The following is a 15,723-nucleotide window of genomic DNA, read 5'->3' on the forward strand; positions in this document are numbered from 1 at the left end:
ATGTCTCAAAAATACAACAAAGCCAAAACTACAATAAATCGAAGGCTGGAGAGATGACTCAAGACTTAAGAGTGGTTGCTTCACAATCATGAGGACAGAAATTTGATTCCCAGCGTGCATGCAACAATGCAGGCACTTTGCACATGTCTGTAACTCTAACTCCAAGAAGAGCAGAGACAGGAGGATTGTTGGGTCTTGCTGGCTTCTAGCCTTGCTGCGAAATAAGAGCCCCAGTTTCAGGGGGAGACCCCACCTCAAAAGAATAGATGAGGCCAGGTGTGGTGGCACATACCATTAATCGTATCGGGAGGCAGACAGCACAGATCTCTCGGAGTTGGAGGCCAGCCTGGTCTACACAGAGTTTCAAGCCAGTCGATGTGATATAGTAAGGCTCTGTCTCAAAAAAGAAAAAAAAAGGGGTGGCTTTTCTTCTGGAGAAAAATGGCTGGAGAGATGGTTCAGTGGTTAAGAGTACTGGCTGTTCTTGCAAAAGACTGGGGCTCGAATCCCAGTATCTAATGGTGGCTAACGACCATTTATAACTCCAGTTCTAGGGGATCTTATGTTCTCTGCAGGCACTGCATGATATGAGTGTACTTACATGCAGGCAATGCATTCGCACACATAAAATAATAATAAAAATAATAAAATATTTAAAAATAAACAAAAAATAGGCCAAGAACAATACAGAGGGACACCCAGTGCTCCCTTCTGATGGCTGAACACATACATGTGTGTATATTCACACACTCAAATAACTAAGTATTTTGTGAAAAAAAAAATTAAAAGCAATAAAATGGGCTGGAGAGATGGTTCAGTCAGCAGTTAAGAGCACTGGCTACTCTTGCAGAGAACCTGTGTTCGATTCCCAGCACCCACATGGGGGCTAACAAGTATCTGTTACTCCAGTTCCAGGGGATCTGATATCCTCTTCTGACCTCTGTGGGCATTGTAGGACACAGGTGCACTTCCATATATGCAGGCAATACACTCATATACATAAAATAAAAAATAATATTTTATTATACTTAAAAACCAATAAAAAAGGCATCTTGGGATTGTACCTCAGTTGGTAGAGTACTTGCCTATCATGACTAATATTCAGTGTTTGCTACCACTGCATAAACTGGTACCCTGGAATAGATCTATAATCCCAGCATTATGAAGGTAGAGGCTGGAGGATCAGGAGCTCAAGGTCACTCTTAGTATATAGCAAGTTCTAGGCCAACTTGAGCTACATAAGATATGGTCAAAATATATAATAAAATAATGAAATAAAGTAAAATAAAATCAATGTGCTAAAATTGAATGTATAGCTTTGCAAAGAGGCACACACCTTTGATCCCAGCACTTGGGAGGCAGAGGCAGGCAGATCTGTGAGATTGAGGCTAGCCTATTCTACATAGTAAGTTCCAGGCCATCTGGGGCTACACTGTCTCAAAATAACAACAATAAAAAATCTGAATGTGTACCTTGCCCTTAGAAGTCCTTAGGATTTTGTCAATAGAGATTCTCACCCCTCCCCAACTCGGCACAGGTTCTTAAAAAAAAGGAAGAGCTTCCTAACATCACTTATAATTTTTAAATCCCAAGAATTGCAAGCAGTTCAACTGCTTTCCTGATAGCTTTCTGTTAATTATATGAACAATTTTCTCCCCTTGAAATATTTATGTTGATATTTATAAAAACACCCTATAACGTCTAGTAAAAGGCATCCATTTTTAAGCCTGGAGCTTGGAGTTTGAGAAATGTATACATCTGTATAAATACCACTCCATCAAGTTATTTAACATTTCTTCCAAACAAAAACATGTTTAGAACTCTCATGCCCACTCCCAAAGATGATCTACTGATGTACAAAATCAAGTAGACACCAGGTTTGTCTCCAGTATTTTTTTGTACATGGTCTGAGTCATTCTGGAGATGAGAAGAGGTGTTCTCAAATGGGCATTTTGAGATCCATCATGTTTTTGATGTCTCAGCTGGGTGTGGGGGAGAGGAGAGAGGCTTCTGACCATTGTATCCAGTGGTCCTCAAGGCTGAGATGGGCTTGAACTCCCTGTGTAGCTGAGAATGACCTTGTACTTCTGACCCTGAAGCCCCTCACTTCCTATTGTTGAGATCACAGAAAAGTACCACCCTGCCCCACTGGGACAATTTCTTTATTCCAGAGTTTACCACTGGATCTTAGCAAAGGCTTTTGACCCAATGTCGACTAAAGCTGTGGTTGAAGGACGGCTCCAGTAGTGACGTGAGGCCTTTTGGGAGCCTGTCTGCTCCCAGGCCTCAGTGACTGACGCTCTCTGCAATTTTCACTGTTCTTTCCAACAACCGTCTTCCTCAGACAAAAACAAACATACAAACAAAACCAATCTTGCTACATATGCAGCAACAGTCACATCATCATGGGAGAAAAGAGCTCTGGGAGTTGATGGAATTTGAGATGAAGACCATGAAATCTGACCTTTAATACTGTTCTTGATGCTTATTTCCAGCAAATGGGTTTACAAGGAACATGGGTGGGTCAGCCTGCTTGAAGCTAATTGCTTTATTGTATGCTGGGAAGAGACAGATCTTGTTGGATTGTTTATTTCCCTTGTTGTTATTCTTTAACTTTTTAGTCTGAAATAATTTGGAGGTATAGTAACACTGCAAGGGTCCCTGAAATCATCTGGCTTCCTCTAATGCTAACAGTGTGAACACCATGGTACACTGATCAAAACTAAGAAATTGGTGCAGTACCATAAACTGAACCAGAGATGTTACTGAGAATCCTGTGATTGTTCCTCAATTTTCCAATGCTTTAGCTGGGTGTGGTTGTACATGACTGTAATTCCAGCACCCAGGAGGCAGATTGGAAGAGTCACCAAATTTGAAGTTTAGGGAGGAAGAATGCCAGGTTGAAGTCACCCTGATATACCTAGTAAGACTCTATCTCAGAAAAGCCAGGGGTGGGGATGTAGCTCAGTGGTGAAGAACTTGCCTGGCATGTGTGAGGCACTGGGATTAGTACACAGCAAAGAGATGGAAAATCAAATATATTTTTAAAAGCTACATTACAGGAGCAAGAAAGATCACTCGGGGTTAAGATAGCTTGCTGTTCTTTCAGAGGACTTGAGTTACATGCCCAGCATCCATGTCAGGTGGTTAACACCTGCCCAGTAATGCCAGTTTCAAGAGATAATATGTCTTCTGTTCTTTGCAGGCACATATATACATATGGCATACACACACACACAAACACACATCTTCCCACATAAAAATAAAAAAATAAAATGGAAAAACTATGCTAATCTATATTAAATTATTAAAAAATAAACAATATAAGCCAGGCGTGGTGGTGTACGCCTTTAATCCCAGCACTCGGGAGGCAGAGGCAGGTGGATCTTTGTGAGTTCGAGGCCAGCCTGGTCTACATAGTGAGTTCCAGGACAGCTGGGGCTACAGGGAGACCCTCTCTCAAAAAGACAATAAATAAATAAATAAATAAGTAAATAAATAAATAAACAAACAAACAATACAAAAGATGACAAGGAGCATGGTGCATACTTGAAATCTAATACTCTGGAGGTGGGTGCAGGTGGATCAGGAGTTTTTGAACAGCCTTAGCTACATAGCAAGTTCAAAGATAGCCAGAACTACATGATACCGTGTCTTAAAACAGATAAAAACCCAGCCAACCAAACAGCAAAAATATAGTAGTTTAAGTTTATACTAAAATTTCCCTATTCTCTGTCCTTCCATTAAGCCTCCCCTTCCAACTTCCCTGGAGTGGTCTGGGAAACCTCTGTGCACTTCAGGACAGCACTGTCCAGTGTAAATCCACTGAGAACTACACATGCAGCTTTGACTCTTCAACCATCCATATTCCAAAGAAACAGGTGATGAGCCCGGAGTGATGGCTCAGTGGTTAAGAGCCCTGGCTGTGTGTAATCATGAGGACCAGTATAGGAAACACCCACATAACAAGCCAGGCATTCCACACACACTGGTAATCCAGCCTTTGAGAAGGGCAGAGACAGGAGAATCACTGGAACTTACTGGCTTCCAGTCTTGCTGAGAAAACACAAACCCCAGGTTCAAGGAAAGAACCTGCCTCAAAGGAATAGCAGAGAGTAATAGAAAAACTCACCTGGTGCCCTGTTCCAGACTCCTGCACACACACACACACACACACACACACACACACACACACGCACACACGCATGCACGCGTGCATAGAAAGACACACCCAAATTAAGAAATAAATCTGGAGCTGGGTATGGTGTCACATGCCTTCAATCCCAGCACTTGGGAGGCAGAGGCAGGCGGATCTCTGTGAGTTCCCGGCCAGCCTGGGCCAAAAAGGAAATTCCAGGCCAGCTGGGGCTACAGGAAGACCCTGTCTCAAAAAGACCAAAAAAAAAAAAAACAAAAAAGAAAGGAAATAAATAAATAAATAAATAAATAAATCTGGGTCTGGAGAGCTAGCTCAGTTGTTAAGAGCAGTGGTTGCTCTTTCAGAGCACCTGGGTTTGATTCCCAGCACTCACATGGCAGCTAACATCCATCCATAACTCCAGTTCCAGGGGATCATGTACTTATACACATGCAGACAATACACTTATACACATAAAACAATAAAAATAATAAAATATAAAAGGAAATCTTTTAGAAAGAGGTGGCATTACTTTATTTTATTTAATTATTTTTTGTTTGTTTGTTTGAGACAGGGTTTTTCTGGCCTGGAACTCCATATGTAGACCAGGTTTGGCTTGATCTCACAGAGATCCACATGCCTCTGCCTCCTGAGTGCTGAGATTAGGTGTTCGCCACCACTCCTGACCTAGATTTATTGTCTTTAACTGAATGCATTGAAAGTATTGTCATTTCAACATGGACTAGATATAAAAATTACTAATGAGAGTTAAGTCTTTGATTGTTAGTCTTAAGAATTTAGTGTTCATTTTACCGGTAAAAGCACATCTCTGGGTGACAGGTGCCACATGGTCACATAAGGCTGGTGCCACTTCCTCCCCCCACCCCCAGCTCTTGTCAGTGTCTCTGTCCCTCCCCCCAAATGAATACACACTGTAACTTCCCATTTTTTTTGCCCTTGGATATCAGACCTTATGTAGTATTAGGCAGAACAAATGCCTGTCTTCCATTAAACCATAACTCTATAGACATTCACTTATTCATTTTTATTTTCTAATACAGCTGAAAGTAATATCCTTTATATAAAGAATTGTGCATTTATATGTTGTGGAGTTATAGGTTCTAAATGTAAAACCGATGTGTCAAACAACGTGATCTTATTTGAGATACTATGACTGTCAACAATATTTTAAATGAAGTCAGTAAGTGTATTGCTTCTCAAGAGTCTTGACAAGTCCTCATGCAACTCTGGCTCACATTGAACTCTCTCTGCAGCCAGGGAAAGTTTGATCCTCCTGTCTCCACCTCCCCAGCACTAGGATTACATGTATGCACTAGTATGCTCAGTTTTGAATTCAGGGCTTGGTGCATGCTAGGCAAGCGCTCTACTAACCGAGGGACATTGCCCGTTCCTAGAAAATTCTATTTTTACTTCAGCATGGTCCATATATTTTGGGTTTTGAATTTCAAATTTGGCTTCATAATCAGGTTTCACCGGGTGTGAGGGTGTGCCCTGCAGTCCAGCCCTCAGGAGGCTGGTGCTCGAGGAGCAGAGTGGGAAACCAAAGAAACAGAATAGAACAGAACCCGGTTAGGCTAGAATATCCAGGCTGGGTGATTCTCACTCTTCTGCTGGAATCCCAGTGGTTCTTATGCTCATTCACCTCTTCCCTTTCCCGATTTCCCTCCAGGAATTAGTGCTCTTACTGGTGACCTCTGCCCTACTCCCGCTCTCCTGATAGCGCACATTCCTCAAATCTCAGACTTTAAAATTCTCTTTTTTCAATCTGCCCACCTAACAGAATGGAGTCTGGTGGGACATTTCTATGTAGAGCATATCCAGTTTTCTCTCTGAAATCGTCTTCATCAACCCCTCTGTCATTGAAGAACTTCCAGCCATTTCCGGGAGCAACTGACTTTCTATTGTCTTCACCAGCTGTCCCTCATTCTGTTTCAGCCATGCTGGTTTCTGTGAGCTTCTAGAATAGCTCAAGTGCTCTTGGTCCCTTTGCCTACACATGGCTCTTCCTTCAGGACACTTCTCTCTGATGGTTCACAGAACTGCCTTGTGTCATTTAGCTTATGCCTTAAATTTGTGGTCTAGAGCAACAGTCTTCTCATCCCTAGTTAAGTTTATTTCTTGGATAGTTTATTCCAATCTAACCCTTTTCTAGACAGTAGACAAGAGTAGTTTTTGATCACGTCTTCTGTTTTTTTCTTTTCTCTGGAAGTACAAATCCTTAGACTTACCATTTGCCTCTCTTAGCTCCATGAACTTCAGGTGTCTCCTATGGAATTAGGATGGCCTGAGGGAGCAGGTGTTCAGTAACAGATAAATTGATTTCATGAAGTGACATACGTGACAGGTTCTAATGATTGTTCCCTGATAAACACATGATGACCCAATGCGTTTCCTATTTGTAGAGGGAATGTATTTCTCAGTGTAGCCCCTCTGTGCTTGGAATCCTCCGTCATTCCCCCTGTGGTGATGTCTTCCTAGGATGATCTGTCTTCCAAAGAAAGAAAGAAGAGAAAGAGAGAGAGGGAGAGGAGGAGAGGAGAGAGAGAGAGAGAGAGAGAGAGAGAGAGAGAGAATTGTAATTATTAGGCCAAGAAAGATATATCTTGTTACTATGAAAGAACTTCCATGTTTGTCATAATATATAATGTTTGGGGACTTAATCTAAATTAATTTTTACAGAAAGTGTTTATTTTTACTCATAGTTCAAGTGTACCGCCCATCATGGTGGGAAACGCATGGAGGCAGGATTGTGAGGCAGCTGATCACATTGCATGTACAGTCAGGAAGCAGAGTGAGGAATCCTGGTCCTTAGCTGGCTCTTTTTGGCAGTCCAGGACCCCAGCTGGGGGAGGATGACACTCATTGTTTATTTTTGACTTAAAACATTTTACACATATAAGGAGCATAGTGGTGAGACTTGTGAAATACTCACATGATATATAAATATATAAGCTGCTAACTAAAAGCCCTCTTTTTTTTTCTGCCTTCCAGCCTATAAAACTATGTGGAGTCTGGTGGGTCATTTCAATGACATTTCTACATAAGGCATCTGCATGTAAATTTGTTGCCATTTTTGTGGTGTTTTTGAAAAACTGGTTTCCTGTGAAATAAGTTGTTATGTATTCTTTTTTATTTACATCTCTTGAAAATATTTTCAAGGCACAGTGTTCCAATAAACCATGGACCTTCTTTATAAATACATATTGTTTCTAAGCAGAGTTGACATTGAGTAAAGCCACAAACCTCCATTGCATTTTGCCAAAACTCAGTAACTGTTGCATATATTTGTTCCTGGAATGGGAAGTTCGTATTGGTGCCCAGGGGCTCTGGGACATCTTGATTTGGGATTGTAGAAAGCCCTTTGGAAAAATGATTACACAGTCTTTCCTCTCTGGGACTAGGAAGGGAACCACTTGTCACACACCCTGACAATTGTACCTCTCACGGCTCATCAAAGAAGCTTCTTTTGGAGCAAATAGTGACTATTACAAAGTTCCACAACTGTCCAAATACAGAGAATAAGTGATCGCAAGGTGTCCAGGCTTAAGTGACAGATCTACAATGCAACCTCAACACCTAAGGCTTAGGGAACATCATGAAAGTGGAGGTCGACAGAATGTAAGAGCCAGAGGGACGAGACACCGGGTGCTAGTTACTGCATTCTAGACATGATGGGGAAGCTGCACCAATGAAATCCCCACAGTGTGGGAGTCTAACGAGATCTCCATAATGACAAAACCTGTTGACATGCCAAGGTGAATGCGGGAATGTCACAGGGTCCCACCTCAAAATGAAGAGCTACAGGCAATCAATAGATGCTGAGGGAGGGAGATCAGTTTTCTTCAGGGACTGGCTCACTGAGAGGTTATCTAACTGAAAATGGACATCCTTAAACACAGGTACACAAGCACCACTAAATGGACTCAGTGCGTGCACACACACACACACACACACACACACACACACGTCAATGCATGCAGGTACATGTATCCAACAAGGAAGAGGACAAGAATTGTGAGGGAGTCAGGGAACATGGGAGAAGGTGGAGGGGAACTTGGAAGAATGGGAGACAATACTCATGTGTAAAATGCTCAAAAATTAAATATGTTAAAATTTTAAATTAAAATATCATAAAATAATGCAAACTCTAATCCCCTAGTGGCAATCACTTTCATATGTAGGCACATTTGTATTTTCATTTTGTTTCTCTATGTGCTTTAAAACTATTGTTAGGCATGTAGTGTACATGTATAATAAAACCTCTGAACTGCCTAGACAGTAAAATAAATACTATGAACCAGCTGCCTCCACCCCAGTCTATCAGCAGGTATTCATAAGCTATGGAAATGTATGCCATTTTATCTATCAATAAATGCACTCCTCCAGAGTCTTAGTGTTCAAAAATAAACTGCAGCATTTTGGGAAAAATATTCTGAAGTCTTCCCCCCAAAATAATGATAATTCCAAGCATAGTGGTATACACCTTTAATTCCAGTACTCAGGAATGAGGCAGGGACAAGAAGATGTTTGTGAGTTTGAGTCTAACATGGTCTACCTAATAGGTTCTAGGCTACTTTGTTCTCCATAATGGATTCTAGGTCAGCCAGACCTATATAGTGAGTCCCTGTCTGGAAAAACAACAACAAAATAATTAAAAAATGATTATTTTCGCTGGGGATGTAGCTTAGTTGGCAGAGTTCTTGACTAGCATGCATAAAGCCCTGGGTTGGCTCCTTAGCACTACATAAACCAGAGGTCTTGGAACACATCTGTGATTCCAGAGCAAGTGGACTCAGGAGAATTAGAAGTTCAAGTTCAGTCTTGGCTATAAATATATTCCAAGCCAGCCTGTATTACATAGCAAGACCCTGCCTTAAAACAAAAAGCAACAACAAAAGTCCAAAGGAAAATAAACCAATGTTTATCCTAACCCCCTCTGGTAAAGCCTAGCATTAAATCTCTTTCACCCACCTATATTACCAAAAATGGGTGTGGAGGAAGTATTTCACATATTCTTATGAGATGATCCAGTAGAAATTTTAGCCCCAGACAAATCTTGACATTGTCTTCAGTATCTTTTAAATGTATTCTTATTGAATTTTGTGCATTTCATATAATATATCTTAATCATATTTAGACCCCCCTCCCCTATATGCCCCCCCCAATAGCATGCCCATCAAATTTCATGCATTCTGTCATATATGTTAAGGCCTATTGAGTCAAGTTTGTATACTCGGATGTCCTTCAGTGTGAGTTTATCCACTGGAGTATCGTCACTATCTTGGGTATGTGCAGCTTGATTGCTTATTTATTTGGAAGGATGAGGATGCTCCATATCCTCACAGTTCCCTCTAGAAACATTCTTCTTTGAACAGCGTAGCACCCTCTGGTTGTCAGAACATAAAGCAGTCATATCTAATTTCTGACTTACCAGGGACCACACTCTGAATGCTTCCACTGGCATCTCAATGATGTCTAAAAGGTAGACGGGGACACGCCAGGGTTCTACTTCACCCTGTAGCCATGGCAGCTTCCTTTTTTAAAACTTCTCTAAGCAGAGACTGTAGGCTCGTTTCATTGGCAGAGACTGTTCCATTCTAAGCATGGGCTGCTAATAACCATTTATTAGGATGAGGTTAGTCGTGACTGAACAGTGGTATAAGTAGTTAGAGTCAGCTTTCACTTCTTACTCTGCCCCAGGGGCATCTGGGTTCTACACTCTAGTCCTCTTTATGGACTTAAGTTTACTTATTTGTAAATCGAGAGTGTTGTAAATTGTCAGATGTTCAAAGTCTATTTACCCACCTACCATCTCAAAGTCAGCATGATTTCTAGGCTTAGAGTCTCATCTAAAATGAAGATATTTGTTTTAGCTTTGGAATAGCCCAGGAGAAAACAGTGTTCCCATTTATTATTATTGACCTGTAGTAGATACAATCTAGCAAAAGATTGGAGAACTGGAATTTTCACACTAAAGCTGTAAAGATGTAACTAGGAGATAAAGATGGAATTCAAGGAGAGTGTTGTCTTTTTATCTATAAACAGCACTGGATGAGTCACCAGCAGACTGGGAAGAAAGACGATAACCCAGAAGCTGCAGCTCTGTCCGAACTAACAGGTAAGTACAGACTTCTGTAGACTTATCCTGAAAAGAAAAATCAAAATATTGCTCCTTGGAATTTCTAAATTATGTAGAATCATATATGGGGTTATGTATCATTCATTAGGACAGTGATGATTGAGTTGGTAGAAATTAGGATAAATCAACATTAAATAGAATTCTTTGTATTTCTTGGGAAGTAAAGCATCATTTAAATGGAATAATGGATTTACTTAGATGGGATATTAAAGCCTTACAAAGTAAATATAACATGACAAATAATCAACCTGTAGGAAATAGTTTGATACTCTTAGATTGAACCCTATTAATTAGGCCAGTGACTATAAGTAAAACATATTATTACAACATGGAAATAGGAAATAGGGAGTTAAGGGAATAGCTGTATTTGCAGTCTTTTTCATTGATATGTTTGACTTTCAAAGTAAAAAAAAAAAAGTAAGAAATAACTGGGTTAGAGTACAATAACAGAGCCTCAAAGTAGCTGCTGACATTTTAAGGTGTTAGAACTATGAGCTGACCAGGGCTAGTAAGTAAAAGGTGTTGATTTAGTTGGAGTGTTGAGAGGGGAAGGGTGTAGCCAGTTTGAGAAGGTCAGCAGTTTTTAAAGTTTGGATTTTGTCTTTCAATGGCTGGAAGTGACCGCATTCCTTTAGAGTAGGAATAATATGTAGAGAAAAGCTTGAGAAGATTTTTTTTTTAATGTCTGTAGTGATCTGCTGAGGAGAATTCTCCCTCCCCTCCCCAGCCTACAGCTGCAGGTGACTGGAGAACTCCATCCTCTTAGGCCATCCACCTTTCCTGACCTTGTACTTCCCTTCACAGCCATCTGGTGGTCGTGCTTTCACTCTCTCAAAGCTCCCCTTCACATGCCCTCCCTTCCCTAGCCACACCTTGAACTTTTATAAAAACACTAGACAGAGACTTTATCAAATTCATCATCATGGATAGCTTATTAGATCACAAAAGAATTCTGGTCTCACTGTGAAATGTTGATTTTTAAAAATTATACTTATTTATGTCTTTTGAGGGGGGCTTTCTGAAACAGAGTCTCCCTGTAGCCCCAACTGGCCTGGAATTCACTATGTAGACCAGACTGGCCTTGAACTCACAGAGATCCACCTGCCTCTGCCTCCCGAGTGCTGGGACTAAAGGCATGCACCATCACGCCCAGCAGATTAAGATTATACATACTTATTTTAATGTGTGTGTGTGTGTGTGTGTGTGTGTGTGTGTGTGCAGTGCCACTGTGCATATGGGGAGCTCAGAGAACAACTTGGGGGAGTTGGTTCTCCCACCATGTAGGACCTGAATACGTAACTCAGGTCATCAAGCTTAGTGGTCACTGCCTTTACCCAGTAAGCCTTCCCTTGAATCATTTCTTACTTTGCTGAGGAATCTATCAACCTAAAGTTCCTGCAGACGTGCCTGCTCTCCTGCTCATGTCCAAGATGAAACCCTCTAACTGGGTTCCATTGTTCAGTAACGCCTTTCTTGTTTGTGGACTAAAGCAACTAAGGAGGCCGAAGGAAGAGGATGGTGACTGAGTTCAAGGCCTAGCTGGAATAATCTTCAGATCATACAAACATACTGTTGTGGGTTCTTATGTTTCTCTTTGTTTTTGTTTGTTGAGATAGAGGCTCACTTCATAGCCCAGACTGACCTCACCCTCATTGGAATTCTCCTTTTTCAGCCTGTCGTGACTGGAATTACTGGAGTGAGCCATTTACAAGCCTTGTGTATCCCAGGCTTGCCTCAAAATTGATAAGTAGCAAAGGATATTCCATCTCCCAAGTGCTGGGATTGCAGACATGCATGTCCACGCCATGTTTATCCAGTGTGGAGGATCAAACTTGGGCCTTCATGCATGATAGGCAAGCTGTCTACCCACTGAACTGCCTCTCAAGCTTCCATACTGTTAGTTTTATCATTAAAGAAAAATAGCCTGGCATGGTTGCATACATTAGTAATCCTAACACTTGCAATTCTAAAACTTGAGAGATGGAGACAGTAGGATCAAGGGTTCAAGTCCAAGTTTGGCTACACAGTGAGTTGGATGCCAGCTTATGCTATGTAAGAGCTTGTCTCAAAAAACAAACTCAAACATACCCAAAACTATCTCTTCAATCATGTTACATCTGCACTCCCTCCATTTTTGATACCAAACTCTAGCTATATAAAAATATGAACTCTGTTTTAAGAAAATAAGAGAATACGGGGCTGGGGAGATGGCTCGGCTGTTAAGAGCACTGACTGCTCTTACAGAGGACCTGGGTTTGATTTCCAGCACCCACATGGCAGCTATGAACCATCCCTAACTCCAGTTCCAGGGCAATCTGAAGCCCTCTTCTGACCTCCATGGCATTACACAACATGGGTGCACTCACACACACGCAGGCAATACACTCATACACATAAAAAATAAAAAAGAAAGAAAAGGAAAAGAATAGGATACTTTGAGTGAAATATAAGTGGCTGTGGCTAGAGCATAGATTCAACTTCTAAATAATGACACAGTCCACTATGGAAAAGGTTATTACATGAATTTGTGTGTGTGTGTGGTTGTGTGTGTGTATGTGTGTGTGTGTGTGTGTGTGTATGTATGTGTATGTGTGGTGCCAGAGATGGAACCCAGGGCCTCTTTGTCACTGAGCTATAGCTCCAGCCCCCAACCTCCCTTTTTTAACTTTTTATTTTAAGACAGGGTCTTCTTAAGTTACCCAGGTCATCCAAGAAGGCTTTAAACTCACAATTTCCTGTGGTAGCTTCCTGAGTAGCTGGATAACAGGCCTGTTCTATCAGGCTGGCTTTGAACTTTTACAGTCCAAGAAAAGAAAGTCAAGGATCAGCCAGGCATGGTGGGACACGCCCTTAGTCCCAGCACTTGGGAGGCAGAGGCAGGTGGATCTCTGTGAGCTGAAGGCCAGTCTGGTCTACTTAGTGAGTTCCAGGCCAGCTGGGGCTACAGGGAGACCCTGTCTCAAAAAGACAAAAAAAAGAAAAGAAAAGAAAAGAAAAGAAAGAAAGAAAGAAAGAAAGAAAGAAAGAAAGAAAGAAAGAAAGTAAGTCAAGGATCAATCTCCAAACTGCACAGGCAGAACCAGGCATGGTCATGTCTGTAATCCCATCTCTCTCTAATAGGAGGGTCACCATGGTTTGAAGGCCAACATGAGATAGAATGAGTCCCATGTGAGGCCGGGGTAGAGTGACACTTGGCCTTAATACAATAACAATAATAATTTAACAACCAGGAAGGACAGTAGAGAAGAGGGAGCTGGAACTGTACAGTGTTATCCTAATGCACTCCTAGCTGACACACTTGAGATAAATGAAAGGGTTTTATCTAAAAGTTAGAGTGTCAGATGCAGATTTTGGTAGTGAATGACTATTAAAAGGACATAAGATACCCAAAGATAATTTTGGCTCTGACCTACATCATACTGTCCCCTCCACTATCCAGACAGTCTTCTACTTAGAAGGTCAAAGAGCCTGCAGGATCTTTAACTTGTATGTAGCTCTGTAGACAGCTTTAGTTCGCAGCTCTTTTTTAAAAAACATCTTTTATTCTTGTTATTTTATGTGTATTGGCTGAGTGTGTGCAAGTGCACCATGTACCGTGTCGGGCAGTGCCTGCACAGGGCAGAAGAGGGCGTCAGATCCCCTGGGACTGGAGTTACAGATGGTCGCTGGCTGCCATGTGGGTGCTGGGAACTGAACCTGGGCTCTCTGCAAGAGCAGCCAGTCTCTTAACCACTGAGCCATCTCTCCAGTCCCCAGTTCACAGCACTTAAAAACATTCTCTTTCCGGTTACCTCCTGGTTTTCTTTTTCCTGTGCTCATTTTCACTGATGTCCCTAACATGCTCAGGTGACTATGACTGGCTCTGTAGCCGCATGGCCTGTTGGTCCTCAGAAAACCGTAGTCTCAGTCGTTGTGTGTGGTGGCGTGAGTGCTGAGACACAGTGCTTCACATTCTTGCTCAGCTCATCTCAGGATGATGAACTTGTGGAGACTGAGGGACTAGCCACTGTTGTTGGAGCAAGAGCACCTGAGTCTACCTGAGGGCCAGAGCATTGTCATCATTTGAAGGCTGGTCTTTGCTTGGGTGTCTACCATGGAGCTACACTCTTATCTCAGCCTTCAGTTCCCTTCCTGTTTTCTGCCTTATTCTTGCCCAGAACAGAATGAGATTGATGACTATGCTTGGGGAAGAACAGAGAAGGCAGAGCCTGGGTTGGAGGACAGCTTTCCCTGATCAAGAAAAGGAGCACAACCCTCTACCACTGGAGACTAACAGAGCCCCCATGAAGCTTTTGAATGCAGGCTTCTCTAGGTCCCCGGAGCAGGCACATGTGATTCACACAGTTGAGTGAAAGAAGCCGCAGTCTGAGAATTCAGACCTGTTCAGACTCCATGTCCTGGTGCCACAGCTAACCCGCACGTCTTCTCCTTTTCCTTCAGGTCAGCGCCATGATGCATCCTGGAGTGGTCATCTCAGGCCTCATGCTGCTTCTCACACCAATGCCATGATGCATCCTGGAGTGGTCATGTCAGGCCTCATGCTGCTTCTCACAGGTACGTGCGGACGTGAGCTGGGGATGCTGCGCAGGCTGGAGGTGGAGGAGGAAGAGGGACACTCCTGGGCTTTGTTGGATGATTATGGGTTATCTAGTGAGCAGAGAACCAGGGTGAAACCTGGACTCCAAAGAAAGTGCTTAACCTGCAATGAATTACAAAATTGATGGCAATGTGAACAAGACCCACAACTGTATATCAGGTAAGGGGTGAGCATATGTACATGCATGTGCACAGGTGAAGGTTCATAAGAAATAGCATAACTGCTTTCTGTGCCTGAAGGCTCAGGAGAGGAAGTGGAATCAAAAGTTGAAAGGAGGGTTAGCCTTTATTACATTTCTTTGTGCCTTTTTTGTTTTTAGACCACGTTCAATTATTTAACTTAAAAACATACTAATCCAAAACATTATATGAAATAGGAGGAAATAGTTGATTAAATGTATCTTGCTTCTTCAGACTCAATATGCAGCTGAGCATGACCTTAAACTTTTGCTCCTCCTATCTCTACCTCCAAGACCTGGGATTTGAGCTGTGAGCCATCACATCTGCTACACAGTCTAAAAGTTTAAAAATTAATCTCTAGAGGGTGGGATTGTGGTAGGAAGTTCATTTTCAGTATATATTTCTATAAATTAATTATAATAGCATCTATTATATTTATGACCCTAAAAAGGATATTAGGCAATAATCAACTAATTAGTGTTCTAGTGAGAAACATACACTTATTTTATAAAATAGTGAACATTTTTGTCTCAGCTCATTTCCCAATCTCACAGCCTAGTCCTATATGACTGCTTACGTAGCTCACATTTGATTAACTCGTGTGTGTGTGTGTATGTGTGTATGTGTGTGTGTGTGTGTGTGTGTGTGT

At 41.8% G+C, this 15,723-nt stretch overlaps 1 pseudogene; it reads left to right on the forward strand.

Annotated features, from left to right (window-relative positions):
* The first annotated feature begins 14,803 nt into the window (after positions 1–14,803).
* LOC103744220 overlaps positions 14,804–15,723 on the forward strand; it is a 38,570-nt pseudogene continuing 37,650 nt past the window's right edge.

This window comes from Nannospalax galili, unplaced genomic scaffold (assembly GCF_000622305.1).
Source record: "Nannospalax galili isolate Female #2095 unplaced genomic scaffold, S.galili_v1.0 scaffold382, whole genome shotgun sequence".
Taxonomy (NCBI): Eukaryota; Metazoa; Chordata; class Mammalia; order Rodentia; family Spalacidae; genus Nannospalax; species Nannospalax galili.